This window comes from Typopeltis vanoorti, chromosome 8, assembly GCF_054136105.1.
Source record: "Typopeltis vanoorti isolate ZY-2024b chromosome 8, IOZ_Tvanoo_1.0, whole genome shotgun sequence".
In the NCBI taxonomy this organism is placed as follows: Eukaryota; Metazoa; Arthropoda; class Arachnida; order Uropygi; family Thelyphonidae; genus Typopeltis; species Typopeltis vanoorti.
This window is the reverse complement of record NC_143556.1, coordinates 112,699,633-112,723,059: the sequence shown is the minus strand read 5'-3', so window position 1 is coordinate 112,723,059 and position 23,427 is coordinate 112,699,633. Positions and strand designations below refer to the sequence as shown.

At 35.3% G+C, this 23,427-nt stretch overlaps 1 protein-coding gene across 12 annotated transcripts in view; it reads left to right on the top strand.

The window, feature by feature from the left end:
* LOC150104289 (zinc finger protein 703-A-like) overlaps positions 1–23,427 on the top strand; it is a 603,572-nt gene that overhangs the window by 154,351 nt on the left and 425,794 nt on the right. For 8 of the 12 annotated variants that reach the window (XM_090396270.1, XM_090396269.1, XM_090396268.1 and 5 more), the window contains exon 4: positions 17,940–18,071. The exons of 3 other annotated variants lie outside the window; for them this stretch is intronic. The gene's annotated coding sequence lies outside the window, so the exon portion shown is untranslated. The remainder of the gene's footprint in view (positions 1–17,939; positions 18,072–23,427) is intronic. One more of the 12 variants, XM_090396272.1, reaches the window with a different exon arrangement.

Below are 23,427 nucleotides of genomic sequence, written 5' to 3'. Positions count from 1 at the left end.
CCAACCCACACAAAATCATTTCACAGTACGTATAACTTCCATTGCCACGCTTATCCATTTCGTTAAATACTGGGTATTCTATGGTGTAAATATCTTTGCTTCTTGAGGCAAAAGTCACTTTCATATCCATTAGTCTTCTGTCTGTTGAATGAATTACACACTTTTACTCTAAGCAGAACATATTTTTAGAACTTTCAAAGTTCACAGAGGGATTACTTAAGGTGCTTATTAACTGTTCTCGTGCGTGATATTACTTGATTTGTCAACATCTTTAAGGTCTTCCTAAACATTCTTTGCATTAGATAGCAAGTGCAACTTTTAAGATCATCTTAGATGCTAATATTCTACGAGACAGATAGTTGGCTTTAAGAATCTTTCATGTTAGGTCTTTCTAATTAAGTAATTCCTTCTAATTCTTTATAGTAAAACAATTTTTATTTCGCTGTTTCATGACTTTTGAGGCTTTCACTGTTTTGAGTTCATTTTTGTTCGGTAATGAGTAGCATGTCTTTTAAATTTCACATTTCTTACTAGAACAGCATTATAGCTCTCAACTTAGCAACGAATGGCCTTCGAGATTTAGCAATTCAAGTATCGAGATATTTTGAATAAGAAATTTTATAAACGAGGCACTGCTAATAAAAGAGGATATTTTCTAAATCCCAACTTTCGTATAAATTGAAGTTATTCAGCAGTTCTGGGAATAACATGGTATTAACTCTATTTGAGGAAAATCTTTTCGAACTCAGGAGTATATTTCAATATATATTCTTTAGCATCTGGAATCTTATTATCTCAGACGAGATTAATACTTCCCAGAAGTCTCATAGAATGGATTCAGAGGCTATTGTTGTCTGCTAGGTTTATTGAGGTCCTGGATAAAACAATTAACCCGCGTTCTAAAGGGAGAGACTAAAGTTTTGCTGATAAATCTGTTAATACCTATTTAAACCAGAGTTCGGATGTTGCATTTAGTTATACGGCTTCGTAATTGTATTAACTTTACGGTTGTGAGGAATAAATAACGATGGATTTTCCCGAATCTTCTAACAAAACTGCGGCTTACATAAAACATACATTTCAAGTTATAGTGAACTGTGTGAACTTTTGATTTTCGCAACAGCAGCCAAACCGAACGACGCCTAAGTAAATTCGAATGAACTGGCCCATAAAATTATATTGATATATTTAATAAAAATATTCAACACGTAAGTATCCCAGTCAAAATGTGAGTTCAAGGAAATTATGGACTGCTAAAAGTGATCTGTATTTCCTCACTCCTTTTTGCTTTGCGTATTAAGTAAAATAATAATAGAAGGCTGAACTTATTTTGAAATTACTGAAAATTATACATAAGTGCTAACTTAGGCAATAAGATTAAAAAAAGAAAGAGTAACTTCGATTACTCTGTTTGGATTCCTTTTAGCACTGTATGGTTTGAAATCTCACCTTGACAAAAAGGTTTGTGTAATTAGTGGAGGTTTGCCATCTTTAGAATAAATTGTATAAACAAGGCAATGATAATGAAATAGTTTCAAATCGAACTTTCGCATTTTTTATTTTTCATTCATTTTTTTCCTCGGTTGCAAGTTGCAATGTAGAAATTGAATTTTAGATTCAATTCAGTCTTCGTTAAGATATTCCACAATCCCAATATGATCTTTAACACTCGCCTTTGCACTCTCTACTTTATAGAAATCACCACGGAAATCAGGAGATCAGACCTGTGCACAATAGTCCAAGTGACGTCTTATCGAGGCCTTTTAAAGGGGCAAAATGACTTCTTCGTCCTTACATGTTGTTCTATTCGGCATTGCAATTATCCTCCGAGTTGTATTTGCAATCTCTGTTATACGGCTATGGCCCAACAACTTTGACTTCCTATGTACTAAATCTCCAAGTTTGAACAGTTTCTTCTAGCATAATCCCACTAATATAATATGATATTAGAAATCTCTTTATAACAAAGTACACGACTCTATATTACTGATATTGAACTGAAACCATTTTCCTGTGCCAATTATTTCAGAATATGCAAATCATTCTACAAGTACCACACATCAGCAGCATTCCTAACATGTCAAATCTTTTCCTAGAGTCATAAATGCGAAGACTGAATAACAATGGACTAACGACTGATCCCTGTAGTAGATCATTCCTATCCCAATGGCTTTAACAGGCCTTTAAGACCCACAACCTTCCAAACATACTTGGATGTCGTAACCGAAATGCGAGAATAGAATGGTCATCCCTATACCTCTAAGTATTCCTGGCTGTATCCCTGTGTGTTCACGGGGCCGGTTTGCGGGATGAAAAACCCCAGATAAACTGGCGAAAAAACCCTGCTGTCCATGCCTAAGACCGGCTAATTTGGCTATGGCTGAGGAAGATCCTTAAGCTCCTCGCGTCGTTGATGGGAATCGAACCTAGGACACTCCTTCCTCCAGGCATATGGTTGCGAAACGCAAAGCCACTAGGCTAACCGCGCAGACGTAGTAGACCATTGGTAATTTTAAATCTTGAAGATTCGCATCTAACTATCATATACCACATTTTGACATTACTGTCAGCCGTCCTCTTATCTCCGCTAATGTTTTATAATCAAATCCCATATTCTCCAGTAGATGCAACGGTCTTCCATGCTGTGTCTTGTCAAAAGTCTTAGAAAAGTCCAAAAGTAATAAGGGGTGTTCATTCCTTTGTCTACATTAACATTATTATAAGACGTGATAAATTGCTCAAATATGACCTTCCCTTAATAAACTCATGCTGTTCATTGCCATGTAGAGATTGTCTGTCAATCCATTTCTTTTTGAGAACTCTTAGTAACTTTTGCAAAATCGTAACCACGATTCGACTCTCAGAGATGCTGATAGGTCGATCGTTAGAAACATCACTCTTTGCACCACCCTTGTATAATGGGATTATCGTACATCTTTTCCACTTTACATTTGTAGAATCTTCGCTGTTTTGAGGATCATTATATATAGCTTGGTTAAAGGAACAGCAAGTTCAGCTGAACACACTTTTAGCATTCATGCTAATACCATATCGGCCCCTTATTGCAGAATTCTTATTCAATTTCTGCAGCAACTCTTGTACCTCCTCCTGATACACTTGATTTTTTTCGTCTAGTGAAACAGCAGCTGCAGTTATCTCAATGCTGCATACATAAAGTTGTTACCTTTTAGCAAAATAGATACTCATTAGTTGAATAACTTCGCCAGCGTCTGTCACATTAAATATGTAATTGAAAAATTTTATCTTGATAATGAGTCCAAAACTACTTGGTTATTGTCTAAGTGAATTTTTCTAGTGAGTTTTATAGATATATTTAAAAACTATTTTTTATCTTTATTGTTAATATTGGTGCATGCGTGTCACAATCTTTCGTAGCCAATCCAAAATCATAACTAAGAGGCATGCTTATTGCAAAATACTGTTTGAGATTATCCAAGATAAAATAAAAATATTCCTCTTGAAAAAAAAAAAAGTTAAAAATTTAGTTAGCATTAATTTAGTGTAATTTTGAAAGTTGGACACCGTGAAATAATTTTACTTGATCGGTGTTAGTTTCTTATGTCATGAAAAGGTTTACGATGTTCTTAGTTTACTTTAGTAAGCATATAAGCTATTTAGGATCACATAATCAGAAATGAAACACCAAAAAGCATGCTGTTTTGCAGTAGTATTGTTCCATGGTAACGTCATCGATATAAGTTTTTCGTCTTGAATACTTATGCCATAATTTCCCTCAATAATTGTCCAGTTAAACCGAAACTAAAATGACAAACTTTAGTAAAGTTCTCAAATATTAAATTTCAACAAAACGAATCCATCCAAAGCAATTAGTTATGTATATGGAGGGGGAGGAGGAATCTAATTCAGAATTTAATAAGGTTGGGATGATGCTGACAGTGACCAAGTAGATATAGTGTCTCCGCTTTGTACCAAACAGTGAGTTTCAATCCCCATTATATCAGAGATGTTACTTTGGGCAGTAGATATTTTAGGGACTGGCTTGAGCACACCACACTACCCTTTACTGCAGTGTTTCTCAAAAGGTCTTCAGGGGATACGTGGCAATTTTAGGCTATGCATCATTAACGCATGGAATCATTATATTTCTTAACAAATAGTGCAATTAGAGACAACGGGATAAAAACAGCACTAACTAATGAATCACATCTCCCCTCCAACAGAAACTGCTGTATAGAATCAAGCAAAACCATATGTTGCCGGTGCAACATATAGTTTTGCTTGACACCACCCCGTCGTGAACGTGTTAAAACTAAGAAATATATAGTGAATGTGTTTCACATATTATGGAATTGGGGTGAAGGGAATTAACATTTCAACTCAACTGTTGAAATGCTAATTTGTCTTTGGTTCTCGCGATCTTTTGTTAATACTTCACCAATCATATGTACTTCTTCATAGCTGCTCAAGGTATCTCAAGTCTTGTAAATTACTGGTAATTTTTGCTTGAAATAATGGGAAAGAACATGAAACTATTTGTGTAGATGACTTTGACGATGCACAAAAGGAAACTGTTCTCGATGCCTAAAGTAGCGATAGCGAATAGGAGCTTCTTACTAAGTCACACCATTTACAGTTTTTTTTTTCGGAAAACTTTAGTTTCCAAAAATCCCTGCATATATCTCGCACCTCGAGTTTTTAGCTTTAATTTTGGGAAAAAGTGCGAGTTATATTCGAGTAAATACGGTAATATTTTAGCTGTCAAATTCTAAAGTATAGATCATTGGTTAAAGATTGGATTTATAAAACCCACAAAAGAGAGCAATATAGCAAATACAAGTAGCTGTAAGCAACAAGAAAACGTTGATGTTGCATCTGGATCAAATGATATTGATAAGGATGTGTCGTCAGACATCTCTAGAGAACCAACTAGGAAGAAGATGAAAAATCTTCGCAAGTATGATATGAATTACTTGAAATGTGGATTTTCATGGACGAGAAATGAAAAGGAATCTATTCCAAATTTTGTTCTATTAAAAATAAATCGCATTTTTTATTTGAATATAAATTTGAATTTATATGTTTACATGAACATATAAATTCAAATAAAATAGACATTTACTATGAAATGTACTTTATTTATTTATTATTTGATAAGGGGGTACTGGGTAATAATGAAAATTTAAGAAGGAGTACGCGGCTATCTGAAGTTTCAGAAACACTGCTTTACTGAATACTTGAAGTGGCCTGACAAATACCGTCGCTAGAAGAAAGTTCACAAATTATTTAATTTTTAACTCACTCAGGTTGTGGTGAATGCGTTGATTCCAAACTTTTGTGGAAGATGGAGGGATTGTCTTTAGTCAGTTTTACAGTTTATCATCAGTGAATTTAATAAATTTAATCAATGCATATAATAATTATCTGTGAAGAGGGGAAAAAAGGAAAATCTGAAATTAGATCTTGTATACTACACTTCATAGGTAAGCACTTAAGGTTATATTTCTTATGATGTTCGTAGTAAGAGTAAACAGGTATTTAACTTGTAGTGAAAAATTAATGTGCCACCGGTAAACACATCCCTTGCTTCGCGTTGAAAGGCTTTCATGATTCTTTTTCTAGTAAACTGTCAAAAAACCAAGGCTCAACGTAAATTATTTTGAATGCATTCACACTGCCAAAGATAAGCGAGCTAAGAATTATTACTGGCATGTTTTATATTTATCCCAGACATTTCCTTTTATCTGTTTTGCAAGAGATTTTTTTTCGCGTTGCTTTTCTTTTAATTTTATTTTGTTTGAATGTAGCCAAGGAGTCTAGTATACGGAATCGCAAAGTAAGAAAACATTCTCATGTCTACTGCAAAATCCATTCTTGTTTCTAGTACGATGTTGACACACGATGTAACAGCATTAATTTTGCATCCTTGACAGCGTTAAAGCCCTTCTACTTGTCACATATGACAGGAATATTAAATGTCTACATGAAGGACGCATGAGGCGAAGGAAGTGTTACTTCCCACTACCTATAATCGGTTATTCAGTTCCTCTGCTGCTGCTGCTGCTGCTGTCCTCTTTTGCGATTTCTTTAAAGGTCCGTCTAGCATGAACCCAATAAAAAATAAATAATAAAAGCTTTTCTTCCTTCGTTTCTTGAAAAGCCCTGAACACGAACTAGAAATACACTGTTAGCGTTTGATATTTCGGCCATGGCTGGCCCCTGTAATTAGAGGGAAGGGCATTGCTGTCATTTTCCCTACCTTGATAAGGGCGTAAATTAAAAAGCTCAGCAAGCAGAGGTGTGGATTGCAGACGCGCGAGTGACGGTGACGGAAAGGTGATCGCCTAATTATAGTCATTAAGTGCCGACGCGTCATTTCTGGTTGACCCGTGTGTTGCTACAAAATATATCACGGTGGTTTTTCTCCGGACATGGCTAAGAACCCACACACTCTCTCTCCCGAGGCCGAGGTGGACCTGGTACTTGGAGGTACGGGTAATGACTGACTAGCGGTGCCAGATATAGCAATTTGCCGGTCACCGAAACAACGCCTTTCATCTGGAAGGTGGCAGCCTATGATTGGCGGTGATGAATGACCCACCAGAGAGCCGTCACGGCAGCAGTCACCCTGTAATCTGGAAAGTTATTGGCAGCAGAGGAGGCTGGCAGGTCTGCCAGAAACTGCCCTGTTCAGCCTCTTTGTTTCCCCCTATCATTAAGTCTCTCTTTCTCTCTCTCGACCAGAAAATAAGCTTGACATGATCATGGGGACCTTTCTGAGCGTCACTCAAATCACCTGAAGATCCTGCTTCGTGGTAAACGAAACATTATTATTGACAGTTCTCGGAAAGTGGGCTGTCAAATATTTGAGGTTGAATCACTTTATGCAACTTAAAATCCGTCATTTAACCGGATTTATTAGATGAAGATGTCTGACCAAGTGATGGATGGTCCGAGATGCACGCATGTACAGATAGCGTGTGTGTATTGTTTTAAAGATGCTTAATATAAGAAGCGTGGGATAAAAACAAACAAATAAAAGAAAATACACAAACGCTGGAATGAAAAGGAAAAACAGGATGGGAACGACCCTCACTTCTTGGGTGTGATCCATAATATTAAATAATTACCATCAAATAGTAGTAAGCAATACGAAATGGCAGGCAGAAGAAAACGTATCCTGGATTTATTAAACGATGAATTATACAAACACAACAAAACGTTAATACCTACAGGTATGCGAGTAAGCGGAACTATTGTTGGAATTCACAATAATGATATTTACACGTTAGTCAATAGTTGGTCTACTAAACGAACAACGATATGCAATTTGAAAAGGGAAAACACAAGAGAATTCACGGCATTTATTTATTAAAATAAAAAATCATTATTTAAAGTACTAGGTGATTTTTGACATTTTCTAGTGTCACCATCACGCCAGTCTGGTTGGCCGACTGGTTAGAGTATCCGCTCTCCAGCCAAGAGGCTGCGGGTTTGAATCTCGCCGTGGGCATGGATGTTTGTGATTGTCTTCCACCTTCATACATTCATTCATCCAAGTATAAATACACTCTCTCAAGTTGGACTAGGTTACCATGGGAGAAGTAGACTCAAGCTGATCATCATCATCAGTGTCACCACAGTTCCTTTCATTTCGATATTCACGAATTTTTCATCCATTTAAATTTTTGAATACACGGTGTCCATTGGGAGTTAGCCAACATCTGACCCTGGTAGGACAAAAGCCATGTTTATCACCACCGATGATTATGAAGTTCGACCATTTTCCTCTTCTCCCTCAGAGACAATTTACAGCGAAAAATAAATAGAAAATCAAAGGTTACGAATTGCAAAATCAAAATTGTCAGGAATACCGATGGGCAACACTCATTAATTTTCTTAGTCAATCTTTGCAGATGATCTGTTTCTTGATAACAAAAACCGCAGACTATTACAACTATAACAGTTTAGGAACAATCTAAATTGTTACAACATAAAAATCATATTTTATAGCTTCATTCTAAACAATTCGTTACCTTTTTTCCTCTTCAGATTTTAAAGATCCTTGGTCTGTGCCTATTACATTATAATTGCAATAAATCATCTACTAGAAGTTCTTTTATGGAAAGAAAACATGATTTTTGTTTGGTAAATCTGATCCTTTTTAATCTTCTTCTCTGACATTTCTTATTTAATTAACCAATTTAATGCACCAAACGTTCGTTTTAGTTAAAGCACTTCGCGTAACAAACGGTATATTTAATGAGATTTTTCGAGCAGTACTTTTATTTTCGATTTTGTTCCTACTGCTTCGAGGAGGTCCTGTAATTTTAAGTTCTTTATCCGTTAAACTTTTAATTGCTTAATTTATCGCGGCGTGTTCTTCGTTGCTGTTTTTATACTTTGTTCATTATTACCACTTTGCTGGTTTCGTCTGCGCCTGGAATCACGCGCCCTCTCTATACAATCACGTTCATTTATCTGTTAAAGCTTATGTGTTACTAGCCCTAATTTTCCAATCTCTTCGTTGTTTTTTTTTTTTTATTCTCCTCTCTTTAAAGTGTACTATTTTTCTTCCTGTTTTTTTTACTCTCGATCACTCTTTTCTCTTTCCTTTATTTCGACTTGTTTTATTAAATATTTCTTGCCGTTTTAATTTCTAAATGAATCTTTTGTCTTTCGTTCACTATAGAATTATTTTTTCTTGGGATAGATATGCGAAAAAAAAACATTGCAGAGGCGATAATTAAGCAAAGGAACCATTCTGAAAATGGATTTTAACAATAATTCCAATCATTGTAATGGTAGGTAACGCAGTTCGATGACGCATGGCTCTGTTATGAGACAATATTGCAGATGTGTGATGAATTATCAGATTTCCTTTTGAATAATTAGTGAATGCAACTCTAAACAAGTTTATCTCTCATTTTACAGGGGAAAAAAGCTTAGATTCTTGTTCGAAGTTCTTTAGCGCATTTTTCTTTTCTTTCTTTCTTTCCGTAGTTGTTTTTCATCTCATTAAGAGCCTGCTTTGTGGATGGAAAGAAAATAATGGGGGAGTACGTAAGTTCAAGGACCTGCACTTTACTTTTTTTTTTCATTTCGATATGTTTCAGTTTCTTGGTCACTCATTCGGAACAGTGAGTTTTTTTAAAGAATATCAACTTAATTTTTTTGCAGTCTACGAGTTTCTGTTGTGTTTTGTAGTTCTCACCACTACTGGAGTTTTTCTAAGCTTAGTGGACATTTTTCCAGTCCCTTATAATCACAGTTTTCAGAAAATTATCAGTTGATCAATTTCCTTTTTCTGTTTACAAAATGAAAATATAGAAGTGAATATTACAATTATTTTGCAATTAAGTAATCACAAACTAGTGAAGAAAGCGAAGATATGCTGGCAAAGAAAAGAAAAGTGAATAATGACAATTTAACCCTCATAGAATGTGCAACACATGCGAATATTCTCATCTTTTGTTATGTCGCGAAAATTCATATTTTATATTGAGTTATCACCTCTACATTCTTGTTCAGATCTGTTAAACCAAATATCCGAATATAAAATTTAAAAAAAATATATTTTTATATATATATATATATATATATATACCCCTGAAGGCATTCGAGATAAGTTATTATTCAATTCAAATAATATATCAGAACTTTTATATATTAAAGAAAAAAAAACCTTTGCTTTTAGTGATAGGTAGTGTATGAAATGCGAGGTTTTGAAAGTAAAACTCAAAAAGAAAAAAAAATAGTATAGAAACTTTTTTTTTTTTCCCTTTTGTAATAACTTTGAGAAGCAAACAGCCCAGAATACACGTAAGCAGTAGTGAATAGTAAACTAGGCAGATATAAGAATATGTGTGTGTGTGTGTGTGTGTGTGTGTGTGTGTGTGTGTGTGTGTGTGTGTGTGTGTGTGTGTGTGTGTGCGCGCGTGCGTATGTGTATTCTAATGGTTTCCTTCTAAGCATGAAAGTATCTACTGCCTAAAGATATTCAAAGTTATCCATTCCTCAGTGTGAATTCGAACCCACGACCGATTGTTTCGGGTGCGGAATCATATCCTGATTATCTACAATCTACATTAACCAAGCCAGTTACCATTACTCTCACCCTTGTACGTTGGGATTCTAATATTTTGCATCTGCAGATGTTCGTTTAGATAAAAAGGGAGGAAAAAATGTTGAGAAAACTGAAATTCAGCAAAGAATTCAGTAATGGGTGGTAGTAACCAATTTGGAGACGGCACGACATTTGTTCTTCGCTTGGAAGGACTTGGGCAACGAGTTACATTTTACAAAGGCCTATTTCTCTGAAGTTGAATTATCGGTCTTATGCAGAGGTAGCAGAAAATTTTTCCTACTGAAAACTCTATTTTATTTCACGTCGCGAATTGGCTGAAATAGTCTTATTTTTAATACATTTAAAACCCTGGGCCTATCTTCTTAGTTGCGTTGGTCATATTTCCAACCATTCAACTTACCTCCTGTTTATTTATTTATTTATTTAATCTGTAAGCTTTGATTGGTATTTGCAGGAAAGGAAATTTAGTCCTCAACCCATTTCGCTGAAATGGAATCCCAAACTATCCATGTAGATGAACGGGGGAAATTTTAACTGTAATGTGCAGTTTTGGTGAAAGCGTCTTAAATTTGTTTCGAATAAGGTAAAGCTTTTTGACGATACAATTTGTTTATTGTATTGTAGATAGGAATCTTCAACAGGTTGTTGTTTCAGCAGTATGGCTGCTTGCTGTGACTCTTATACCAACATTATACCAACTCTCTTTTCAGTTTATGTGAAGTCGTCTTCACGATTTTATAGAGCATCCACGTCGGTCATGTCTCTCTTCCTTTTTGCTCACCCGTCTGACATTTTTTCTTAACTGTTCTTTACGCTGTTGAATGACGGAACTTCAATTTTTTTCTGCTGTCTCAAAGACAATGTCCTTCTCACAAAGAGCAAGACCAAAACTCTTAAATATTAATTAACAGTGTCATCGTAATCGCACGTCTAAGTTGTGTTAGTAGCTGCAACCTTTGTATTCTAATAATTGATCGATGAAATACCTGATGAATTTTTTATCTGAAAAAAAATCTACGTACAGTCAACTGCTATTGCATTAATCACAAAAGTGCTGTGATGTGTCACTCTTTTTGTTATTTTCAGAAAAGTGAATTTTTGAATACTACTGCTAAATTACAGATCCTAAAAAAATTGCGTAACTTGAAGATAAAAATGTTGCAGTTTTAATGACATGCAGTTTCGATTCCTATTCAATGGCTCACAGCTTTTCTATATTTGAATGCTATGATTATCAGTATACTAAACATTACTGAAATAGTAAGACTCAAGCAAAATTATTGTTTTCTTACTATTCCTAGCTATGAGGTAGCATAACAGCCAGTTTGGATAATGAAGTTCATAGCAGAATTTGGATAATTTAAATTCTGCTTTTTTTTTCTATGGATATTTGCGTGAACATTTTTAGTGGGAGATGATTCACATTGTCCAGTGAGAAACCAGTGCCTTGTTTATTGATAGCCTAAAGTAACTTAAACGATTTATTTATTGGGCCATAGTTTAATTTTTTGGGAGAGGAGGGGAGAGCTCAAATAAAAAATATTCTACCAGTATTACATTGGTAAAAACTTGGGGAGAAAGAGAACGTGTTAGTTTGTAACCAGAAAACTGTCCTTTTCAGGAAGGATATGAATGAAGGAACAGAAGGAACGAATGAAGGGAAGAATGCTCTTTGAATTAATAGATTTTGAAGAGAGTGGGAGAATCACTGATGCTCCAGCTCTGATGAAAGTGAACATGGAAACACCTGTAGAAAACTGAAGCAGGAAAAATGGAACATCTTTGTGAAGGAATGCAGTGAATCGATGACTAATGGGCCAATAATCGTTCTAATTGCTCTATTTTGTCTTACGGACACCACTCTAAATATGAAACAGTATTCAATGGCAGAATAGGATTATCATTTGAAAATACTCGAAAAAAACTTCTGAAAAGGCATGGGGTAAAAAAAGCGTGTATTTAGAAGGGGAACATTTATGAAGATTCTTAAATTAAAGGCCATTTAATCAGTCTAATATGGAGGGAGTAAAATTTTTCATAATCACAAATGCAATGCTGAGTCCTTAGTTGCTTGTTACCCAAGTAATGCCAAAAGTTTCCACATATGAAACTTTATTCGAGTAATAGTGAGTGGGTGTACAAATGGGAAAAAGTTGATGAATCAAAGGTGGATTTCATTCAATAAATAATGTTATGATATTAATGGTATTATTATTTTTATTATGATTACAGCATACTCCTTTAACTAATTAGGTCTATTACACATAATGTGTTGTATAATGTGATGATCTGCGTGGTAACTTTACTCAGTTGTAAAGCACTCATTACACAGAAAGACAAGGTAAGACGATCAATCATATCACATGCTGGACTGGCTTACCAAGTATGTTTCCAGTGGCTTGCTAGAAAATCTGAGGATTACCCCAGAGTAAATACGACCCCTACTGTAGACATCTTACCCCCCCCTCCTCTCTTCTCCTCCATATATGAATTCTTTATCATTGTCAATACTCAGATAAAGAATACAACTCCTTTCCCATATATAAATATGCACCCTGCTGATATCTTACGGATTTTAAGATTGTTAAATCTATCTTTCACTTGACGAGACATGATTGGAACCAACGCACATTGTCGAGTTTCATCTTCAAAGTATCTGAGTGACAGTTTTTGATATTGAAAATGGCGGTGCCGATTTTAGGATAAATTTGGAAAAATGTGTTAAAATAATTGTATGCTTTCTGACAGTTGACAGTTATCATTGACATTCTGATTCTGAAATGCACGAGTCTTGCTGATTATGGATATTCATAGCCCCTCCCCCCTTGTACTCTACATTTACAAAATTTAAACTGTCAACTTTCGTATATTTTTGACACTTCTCCTAATGCAAGAATGTGCATCAATTAAACAAAACAATTTGGACTTAACCTTCAGTCGATACTCCCTAAACTACTTTTCCATGGACTAGTATTATCAGTGCTCGAATAACACAATATTCACGCAGTCTGCTGCTTAACTGCACTTAACCTCCAAATGACTGCTTAATTGCATTTAACCTCCGTGTATACTATATAGCTTTCTTTTAGCATAAAAACTAAGTGAAGGAATAATTTATTGCGTCACATGTCATGCGTGCTATATGAAAACAGGAAACTGAAAATAAATTTCGAGACAGTAATGTTTTATTTTAAAAAAACACCGAAACCGGAAAAATAAAATAAAAAAAAAGTTGGTGCGGTACACTTAAAGAAGTATCTATTTTCGCGAGCCCCCCAGTTTTCTAAGAGTGGAACGTAAGCCGGCCAGAATAACTAATTACAGGTCAAAATATGAAATACAACAGGATTTCTAGACAGAAAGATATCTGGCCTGCTACTTCCTGTTGCTGACGTGGCATCGCTGAGGCAACTTTCAATGACGCATGTCTACCAAGTGCAAAATTACTGTAATTACAGTGCCGCATAGCGTCAACTGATTCCTCTAACACTCACTCTGCGTGACATGTGAGCAGATTTTCCAGACCTCCGCGCGACATGTGGTTCAAAATAGCACCAAGAGATGTTTTCTTTCCTGTAGAATGACCGAACGAAGAAGCCCATTTTGCACGTTTTAGCCGCTTTTAAAATGAAACACGAGAACACATGAGCCAAAGTTGAAGAGCGTTACTGATTGCGCACTGCTGTTCAAACAGAAGAGAGGCTGGTTTTTATGTGCCGTCAACCGAAGACACAGGACTGGCGGTGCATTTAATGAGTCGGATGGGAAATGACTCATTGCCACTGATGCCTCATAGATGTGGGCTTCCATTCTTAGGGGGAATGTCTCCCCACTACAATTTCAATCATTCTGTTTCTTACGATAGACAACTTTATCTACAGTTGTTTATTCTTGGCGGGCCGATGGGTTAATTTTAGCATGTGATAACTGAGCTATCTGGTGGTGGTGCCATTGGAGGACTTAACGGAAACATTCTAATTTGTGCTCGAATATTTGGACTCGAGCCTGGAACAACTGGTTTTCTAACGAAGACCAGAATGGTATTTTTCAGTCTTCAGAGAAACGGTAAGGTTTCTCTGAGTGGTTTTCTAATAACGAGGGGGAGAAAAATACGAAGGTGAGGTTATCTACATAATGTAATTGCGCATGCTCGCAGTTTCATTTTTAATTTCCTTCTACTTTTTCTAGAGAGGGAAAACTCTTTGACACTTTCAACTATTTTTAAGGCTAACTGGTTAGCCTTAAAATGGTTATATACAAATCCGATAAAAAAAAATTCGTCTGTACTTTCTTTTTTTTTATGTCAGATAATGAGTGTTGACAAAATACAGTAACTCAAGAACAATAATTTAAAAAAACGAGTAATTTTTATTTGGAAAATTTAAGCACTATAATATTCATAAGAAATACAATCGTTACAAGAATGTTTGCATGATGCTATCATGATTTGATTATACGAGTATATCATAAACTAAGTACTTAACGAGTACAATAATATATGAAAATACAGGTTTCTGTACTTTTATTAACTTTTAAAAAGTATTTATTAAAGCTCTTAATTTCGTATTTAAGATACTAGCAGATGAAAGCACAATTTCAGATTCAACACTTATCAAAGGATTAATTAATTAATCCTCTTTATTAATTAATCAATTTCAGGTACATTTGAATCTAAACAAGTCGATACTTAATTGATCAGTTTTCGTTACTGCTAAAAAAAAAGAGAAAAGTATTGGGTGTACTTCCCATACACATGCAGTCTTCGATAGGCTGCCCTTTGAAATTATCGATGTAACAGAATTTTACAAAGCACTCCCCCCCCTGCAAAGTTTCTCAAACGATACAAATGATACACTTTCTGAACACTCTCGTCATAGGAAAACTTAATATATCTCCAAGAAGCAAGTAGAATAACCTTGCATCAAGGTCAAGAGCCACTATTATTGTGTATTGTGGTGATATAGAAGTTAGTATTCTATATCACCTCAGATACTTGCAGTTTTTTTTTTTTTTTTTTTAATCTTGTAATGTCGACGAAATTCTAATTATTAACACCTTGACAAATTACATATACTTGTTTATTTAACGCTTCTTTTGCAGTGGCGATCTTTACGATATTAATGTCGTCGAACTATAGAAGACGGTACGACTGTATTCTGAAATATACACTCATGAGCCAAAACATTATGACCACCCATCCTGTTTCCGACCAGCGAGACTGCACGGTTAGCTTGAAACAGGATGGTTGTAACGATCTACCCCGGTGTCTCGCTTGGTCGCTGACCTCTTTCCGGACGCTATTCTGTATATTTGTTCTAGAATACCTCAGGACACCTTGCACGGTCTAGCGGAGTCAATGTCAAGTCGGATGCAAGTGGTTATCTCCTTCTAAAGGAGGCTCCATAACGCTACTAGATATGTGGTAAAAATTAAACATGAGCCAAAACATTATGTGGTCATAATATTTTGGCTCATGAGTGTATATAATGTAGGAAATGTGCAGACACATACAGCATTGAAACAAAGTTTTTATTTTATTAAATACGCAGACGATAGTTTTCTTAATTTATCTCTCTGTTATACAGCATACCTACCTGGCAGGACAAGATACAGAATATATCCAAATAAAGGACACATATCAAATATACAGAATTATAGTTACTAACGTATAGCACATCGGAACTAGTCGTAATAAAGCTAAGCGAATGGTTAGATAATTCAGGAACACTGCTCTGGCGACCAAACAGAACTTTTTCAAGCTAATTTAGCCCTCTCATCATTATTAGCATAGTGATGACATCCATCCATTCAAAATTCGAACTACAGCCTGCTAGTTAGAGAGCGGATTGCCATCCAACTCGGATTTACTTATTATCTACTTATGTACCAAGCAGACGAAGATAAAGAAAAAAATTAACTCACGCCCAAAACTCCAAATTTGAATCCTGTCTAGACTTCAGTCCATAATATCCGTAAAATCTAAATTCAAAAGCTTAAATTCAGAAAAATTGCTTCCTGCTCAACTGGTAGTCGAGGCTTCCTCCTTTGCCTTCAGTGCTAATATTAGCTGAAGATAAGCTGACTACTTGGAATCAGCTATCCTCAACTCTTTATAGATTAACACAGCAACTTGCCTCACATTATATTTCTTTGGTATAACAAAGTTCCCATCGTGTCTTTTCAGATTTCCAAAGTGTTGAGAATTGTTCAAATCGTCTAGAATGCGAAGAACTTATAAGGAATTTTCATTTGAATGTGACTTAGCCTGTTTCAAACGGAGATGAAAGAAATTTCTTTCCATCCTTCAAAACAGGCAACTCACCTACAGAATAAACGCAATTACGAACATAATCCAAAGCAACCACAACTATTTCGCTCATCTAATACTCTCAATAACAGTGAAATGTGTCACCAACAACCAACTTCTCTCCAATTAATTAGTGATCAGCAATATGGATGCCGCTCTCTGGCTCCCGCATCTTTCTTTCTATACATTAATAACTTTTTCTCACTAATTTGATATCCTGTTAATAATGTTGGTGACGACAGCAGATCCCATTCTTCATTCAAAACCTTACAGTACTCAGATGATTCAAGCTCCAAAATCTTCCATAACAAATGTACAAACTAATCTTATCGTACTCCAGCTGTCGAGGATGTTGTTTGGAATAACTGCTGAAGCAACTAAAGCTATGAGAGCAGTGCATTATGGCTGTAATTGGATGTGAGTTCTCCTTGCTGGATTTGCTTTAATCTTATATAGGCCAATGACAAATTTCGTTGACCAGTGTAAAATCATCACCTTTCTTTTCTGGAGACCTGAAGCGGCTAGAAAAAAAAAGATACCGTCTTCAGTCTCACTAAAGGTTTCCAGATTATATAACCTGCAGTCCATCCACTGTTTTTATGCAAACTGGGATTCAAATAATAAACCATATACAGTACCTGAAACAATTATATATAAATATGTAAACTAGGCCTGTTTTTTTTGCAGATCTGTTCGTTATACTTTTGAAAATTCAATGTCATTAAGTTGTGCAAGTTTCCGAGTATTAAATATGTTACATCTACTTTAAATGAAATTGAATATTAATATATAATTCCTGAAAATAGTATTTAAAGGAGTTCTGGCTCCTGTTGGATTGAATGGAAACTTTAATTTTGGAAGAGGCTAAAAATTTGAAGAGAGGCTAAAAATAATAAATCATAATCATGAAATTCCTGGTATGTACCCTCAAAAAACATACAGGATAGTAAGCATACGATAATACTACTGTAACTTCACATTAATTGTTTTCTCCAAATTAATGTGTTGTCAGGTCTCCAGTATAGTCTCATCTAACATTTCGTCTTCTAAGACAGTTTTAATTACATCGCTCCATATGGATCTTGGTCTTCATCCCTCTGGATCCTAGCGCTTAACGTCTGTTTGAATAGCCTTCTTCTGAAGTTCCCTAAGCTTTTAATGGAGAAAATCATCGGTGAAGAAGTTTGTCAACCCATAGCCCACTAGTACCGTAGATGAACAGTGACCAATACCACCTTAGATAAGTTTTGCTTACACATTCGTGAATGCTGACATGTCAAGTATATAATGTCTAATATCTTCATTCTTAACGATTCTTCTTTGATGCGTTTTGTTCGCTCCCTAATTTTTCCCTGAACTTATATCTATGGCCTAATCTATGATCAAGTCTTATTTGTAACTCAACTCTGAGATACTGCCAATTTAGTGATTAGACTAATTTTTTTCTTATTCCATAAACATTGATTCCCAATAATGACAGATTTATTTATTGTATTACTATTTCAAAATTTAATTTTCTGTCTTCATTAAAATTTTTCCTAAATATCGAATATTTTACTTCTATAGATTCTCCATTGAGAATGCGTTTTTGCCTATTCTCATAGTTTTCATCTTTTTCACTATTCAGTTTCGAGTCCTGAAGTGTCATACTTTATTTATTCATGAGTATAACATTACATGCATAAAGAAAGAAAGAAGGTAAGTTATTTTTTTCGAATTTTGATCCCAGTTTTAAAGTTTCTTTTCAAATGTGATCCATATACATGGCGAATAACAGTGATAGCGTGTATCCTTGTCATATACCTGATTTTACATCAAACACAATTCTTGTGCCTTTTTCAGCACTAGCAGCTGATATACAACTCAAGTATACACTTTGTATTTTTCTGTTTAATGTTCCATTTATGAAATATAATTTTAGGATTTTGAACATCTTTTGGCATCTTATCATTTGTTTTTCCAGATCTACAAAACTTACATAAATAAATATAGTTCCTTGTTATATTCACGTTTTTTTACGGATAGAAATAATAAATTGACAAAAATAACTTAAGTGGTGTTGTGTTAGTTATTATTTAAGTAAATCGCTATTTATTTATGACTTGGGAAAAACTAAGCATCGCATTGAAAAATAGTCTCAAATATTATACGCCAATGGGTTCGAATCCTGTCTTGGACGCAAACAAGAGCTGAGAATTAGCCAGCTCATACATATACAGGAAGAGGGTTCATCGCGCAAAACAGTGTTTCACTTCAACCACGGCAAACAGTATTTCCACATAAATAAAAATGGAGATAGGGGATGCTATCAAAGCATGTTTAATAGTAAGAAAATGTCCCAGAGGAAGACTACAACCTGGTTGGAATGATTCAGTTAGTAGGTCTTCGAAGTTCGGAATGTAACATTCACCAATTCATTGTTGTTGTTGGAATTAGCATAAATAATTTCCAAAAATTTCTCGGAATCTCTTAAAACACGCGTAGCAACTCCATTCTGTTCAATTCCTCACACTTACAGAACACACCTTTTTTTTTTTTGCACTTTGCTAGGACTAAGAAACATTCCAAGGACTTTTCGCATGAACTTATCCGTTCTCATACGGGGGTTGCAAGATTATTCCTTCCAGTCAGAAAAGCAACCAAGAAATCCGCACAGTATCACCATGATGTGTTATCATCATAACCGAACATAACAGAAAATTATCTTTTTTTCTTCCAACCTCTCCACTGTTAATTTTTAAATATCCTTACATCGCAGTTCCCCCCCCCACACACACAAAAAAAAAATAAGGCATATAATCTGAGTATTCAGATTAATGCGATTATGTTTATATTCCTCGCAGTGTTACACTTATTTATGGCTGAATCTCTACTTCCATTCTTTTATCACGAAGTAAAAATTCCAACTGCTTTCTAATCATAACTTATGTCAATGCTATTAAAAAAAAAACCTATAAATTTCAAGGACAGTCTCCGTTAAATCTTTTTATGACTAAAGCATAAAATAATTTAGCACTTTATTTTTAATCATGTATTTGTAATTTGGGAAATCATCTTTTTAATTTGGCGCACGAACAAAATGCCCGCCTAGGCTTGCCGTACATTTCCGGAATTGGTCCAGGCTGTCCATCATTTCTGCTCAATTCACTAAAGTACATGGCGTCATTTCATTTATTTAACTAAAGCAGTTAAATAATACGATGTTAAATAATGTGAAATTAGTTTCTCCGCAAATTATATGCAAATACAGCGTACTTTATTCTTTGGCTATGACATGATATGCTCCAATTTTTAGTTAAAATATCTGTGGAATAATAAGTTAAATCAAATAAAGGATTTTTTTTGTTTGTTTGTATATTGTAAAATATTGTTACGGCAAATAAAAAATGCTACATTTTTTTAAAGGCACATAGTAACTTGCTAATAGTATTTTTTAATTTTAAATTCATTATTTTTTCACTTTATTCATTTTTATTTTAGTTAGTTACACAACTGATTTTATTCATACTTTATGTGCATAATATTTTGCTGTTCTCTTTATCTGGCATTCTAAAAACTTTGAACCCCAACCTGAGGCTCGAAAAGTGTCCGGGATTAGCTCATGAAAATTATAGCACGTGCCCACTTGTCGACCCATTCACCTGGGTCCTGTCTCGAGCAATATTTCGAATCACAAATTTAATCGGAAGTCGAACAAATAGTGTTGTATCATCCCATAGTATAACCTTTCAAACATCCGGCAATTCATTTTTACTATTCCGTTCTTATTGCCGATTTCAGTTTAGAAAGCCATTGTTTTCCAAATCCTCGCACCAACACAATCGTCATAATATTCCTTTTGTAGATATGAAATATACATACGGCCCCGTGGCTGCTTCCATGGCAATGCTGCTATCTAACACGTAAAAAATGTCTAAGGACAAAATTGCCACTAGCATCAGTAGCGACCCCATGCGAGCATCACTTTCATCTGGAGGTTACTTTCTCATAGCGAGTGGCAAGCTCGCGGCAGTTGCCCTTTCACCAACCGCTCGTCTTCACTCATGAATCATCTCTACGCGGCGGGAATGCTGTGGGCGGCGCCGACTCACACACTGCATCTGGGCGGGTGAGATGTGCTGGTGCCCGCGGCAAGCGCCGTGCGGACGCCGGCCATTTCAGTTCTCCAAGTTTCTCTAGCAGCCGGCTGGCCTATGCCCCGGAGTGATGAGTGGGCCGGCCTGTTGCTGCTTCAAAGCGTTCCGCCTCATCAGTAAACAGGAAACCCCTTCGCCCCCTGTCACATTCATCAACGGGCTGCCATCATAAGTCATTCATCAGTCTATACATCAGACGTCAAATTAACCCTCCCCTCTGCCGCCACTACTGTCGGGAGGCCTCTGAGTCTTGCCCTACTCTGTACTTCATGCTACGCCATATTGTGACAGACAGATTTTAAAACACAGACAGACGTACATAGGGGTTTGCCAGTGGGGGGTTTCCTTGTAGCCTTTTACTCACCAATCTATCAACACTGTGTAAAGATAAAGATCGTATTATCTAAGGAAATTCTATGCCTACATAAGGCATTTTGAAGCTCAAGCAAAGTTACTAGTCAGGAAGAGATTTGTTTGCACATCACTCCTCGGCATATTGCCAGTGTGCTCTGGGAAGAGTAGCCAATATTGGATGTTGATTTTCACTACCAGTGTTGAATCTTGGGATATGGAAACCTTCGAAGGAAGACAGCGTTTTCTTTTCTTTTCTTTCTTTCTTTCTCTTTTTTTTTTTAAACCATAAAATGCACAGTTGCTTCTGAACATTCTAATTGTAGAGAGATAGAGATGGGGGGGGGGGTGTAGGACTGGTATTAAGGAAGGTAGTGGGTAATCTAGAGGAAAAATGGACTTTAACCCTCCCGAATTACTCGTAGTGAGTTAAATAAAGTTAGCAAAAGCTAAACCCGCTGTATATAATTTTCACTCATAATTTTTGTTGTATTTTTTTTTACTATTATATTTAAAAATTACTTTATGTGCATAATATCCTTCTCATTCGTACAATTCATGTCACAAATCTCGCTTCAGGATTTGTATATGTAACGCGCAAATCCATTTACGCAAGCTATACGAATACTTTTTCATAAATTCTTTCTATTTAATTGCAAAATTGGTAAAGAAATAATTATATAATCAGCGAACTATTTCGTCTTATTTGCCATAAAACTATAATTCAAATCACACGACTGATACAAAATGCTGTTTTAAATCTTTCTCAGACTTTGTGCTAGTAATGCATTTAAAGGTCCAGTTCAACTAAATTGTTGCTAAGTCGACTTTCTATTTAACTAAACAAGGAGGGAGAGAGGAGAAGGGTTAGAATTTTTTTCGGTGAGAAAAGTTAATCCCAAAGTGGCACATCGCCTAGGTGACATTCTCCTTCCTGGTGAGCAAGAATGTCAATCCTCTTTAGGCTGCGTTAGAAGCGTCATCTAGTGAATGGTTTAATCATGCACTACACATCTACTAAAATGTTTACTGCCCTTGCAGTTTAGTGGTCTAAAAATTAATTGGAACAATTTTAGAATAATTTTTAAATTTGATTTGATGAATCTGTTCATTCAGTTAAGCCTTTTTAGCTTTGTAAGAGTGCATATCTTAATATATCATCTAAAAAGACACATTTTGTTTGCAATGATATGGATTCTGCTTTCTCTCTGCTATAAAATTTGCGAGGAAAGCAAAAAGTGTGCCAGTAAAATGATAATCACCTTTTCTTATCCAGTGTTTGGAAAAACACCCGCATGTCATTCGTCTGTTCCTGCAGCCAACTGACTTACGCTGTTTATTATGTATTTTAAAATGGTCCACTGCATCAACTAAACACTCCATTTACGACTGCTTGAAATTAACTATGGAATATAGAGCGAAATCCTTTTTTTCTCTTGAGTCGAGCGCACTGCTGTACATCTTCGAGAATAAAAAAAAGTTGATTGTGAGATCTACATAGTGAAATTCATTTCATTAAAAAATTCAACTGTATTTCCACACAATTATTCGAATATAGTTCTGCAAACACCAACGAAAACTAAATGTAGCCTTACTGTAACTAAGCCAACAACAACCACAAAGTTGTTGTGGTAGCAATAACTGACAACTTGAATTATTGCGATTCGTTGTAATTATTCCAAATTGCAGTAGTACAGAAATAGCCTTAAGCCATTTCTTCTCTGGGGAAGAACTGTTACCGCGTTAATTCCTTATTACCTCATCAAAAGTTATTCTGCATTAATTTATATCTACGAGTACAAAGAGCTTACTAATTTAAGAGGATTAATGGGAATAAACTAAGAAACCGTTTTAATCTGACTACGTAAGTTGAAATGGATGGACCGTTTAAATCTAACCTTTTTGCTGATGGCTACATAAAAAAAAAGACGTCTCAACTTAGTGAATCGTCGAAATACAGTGCACTTGATTATTATTGATGTTTGAGTACATTGAGTGCATTAACAGTACGAGAGGGTTAGATTTACAAATTATGGTCTTTATATACAAATATTTTTGTGCAAAATTAAAATAATAATGCTAATAACTATATTTGTGTCATCTGTAATGACGGAAAATTCGACTAGTCAGTGTATGTCTTAACCGTAAATAAGAACTTTTTTTGTCAAAACGAAACATGAATTATCGAGTGACACTTAATGTCAATGACATACTCTTCCCCTATGCAACGGTCGCTTAATTGTAACGCGCGATCAGCCACCTCTTAGATAAATTACAGTATTTTAATTTCGTTCTGAACGAAATGAATTTTCATCTGAACGAAAACAACAAACATTCCAGTTTTATTGTTTAGTGCGAAAATCAAGTGTCAAAAAGTGTGATAAAAAGAATGAAGGCTAATTCTGCATAATATATACAGCAGCAGTTATTTATTTATCTATTTTCATGAATCGACTAAATTTCAGTCAGAATGTGTCGTTATTGATATATTATTATTTCTACTTGGATAACTAAAACTATGAAATGAACTTAATATATTCGTTGTTTGATTCGTTGTGAGCTCTCAT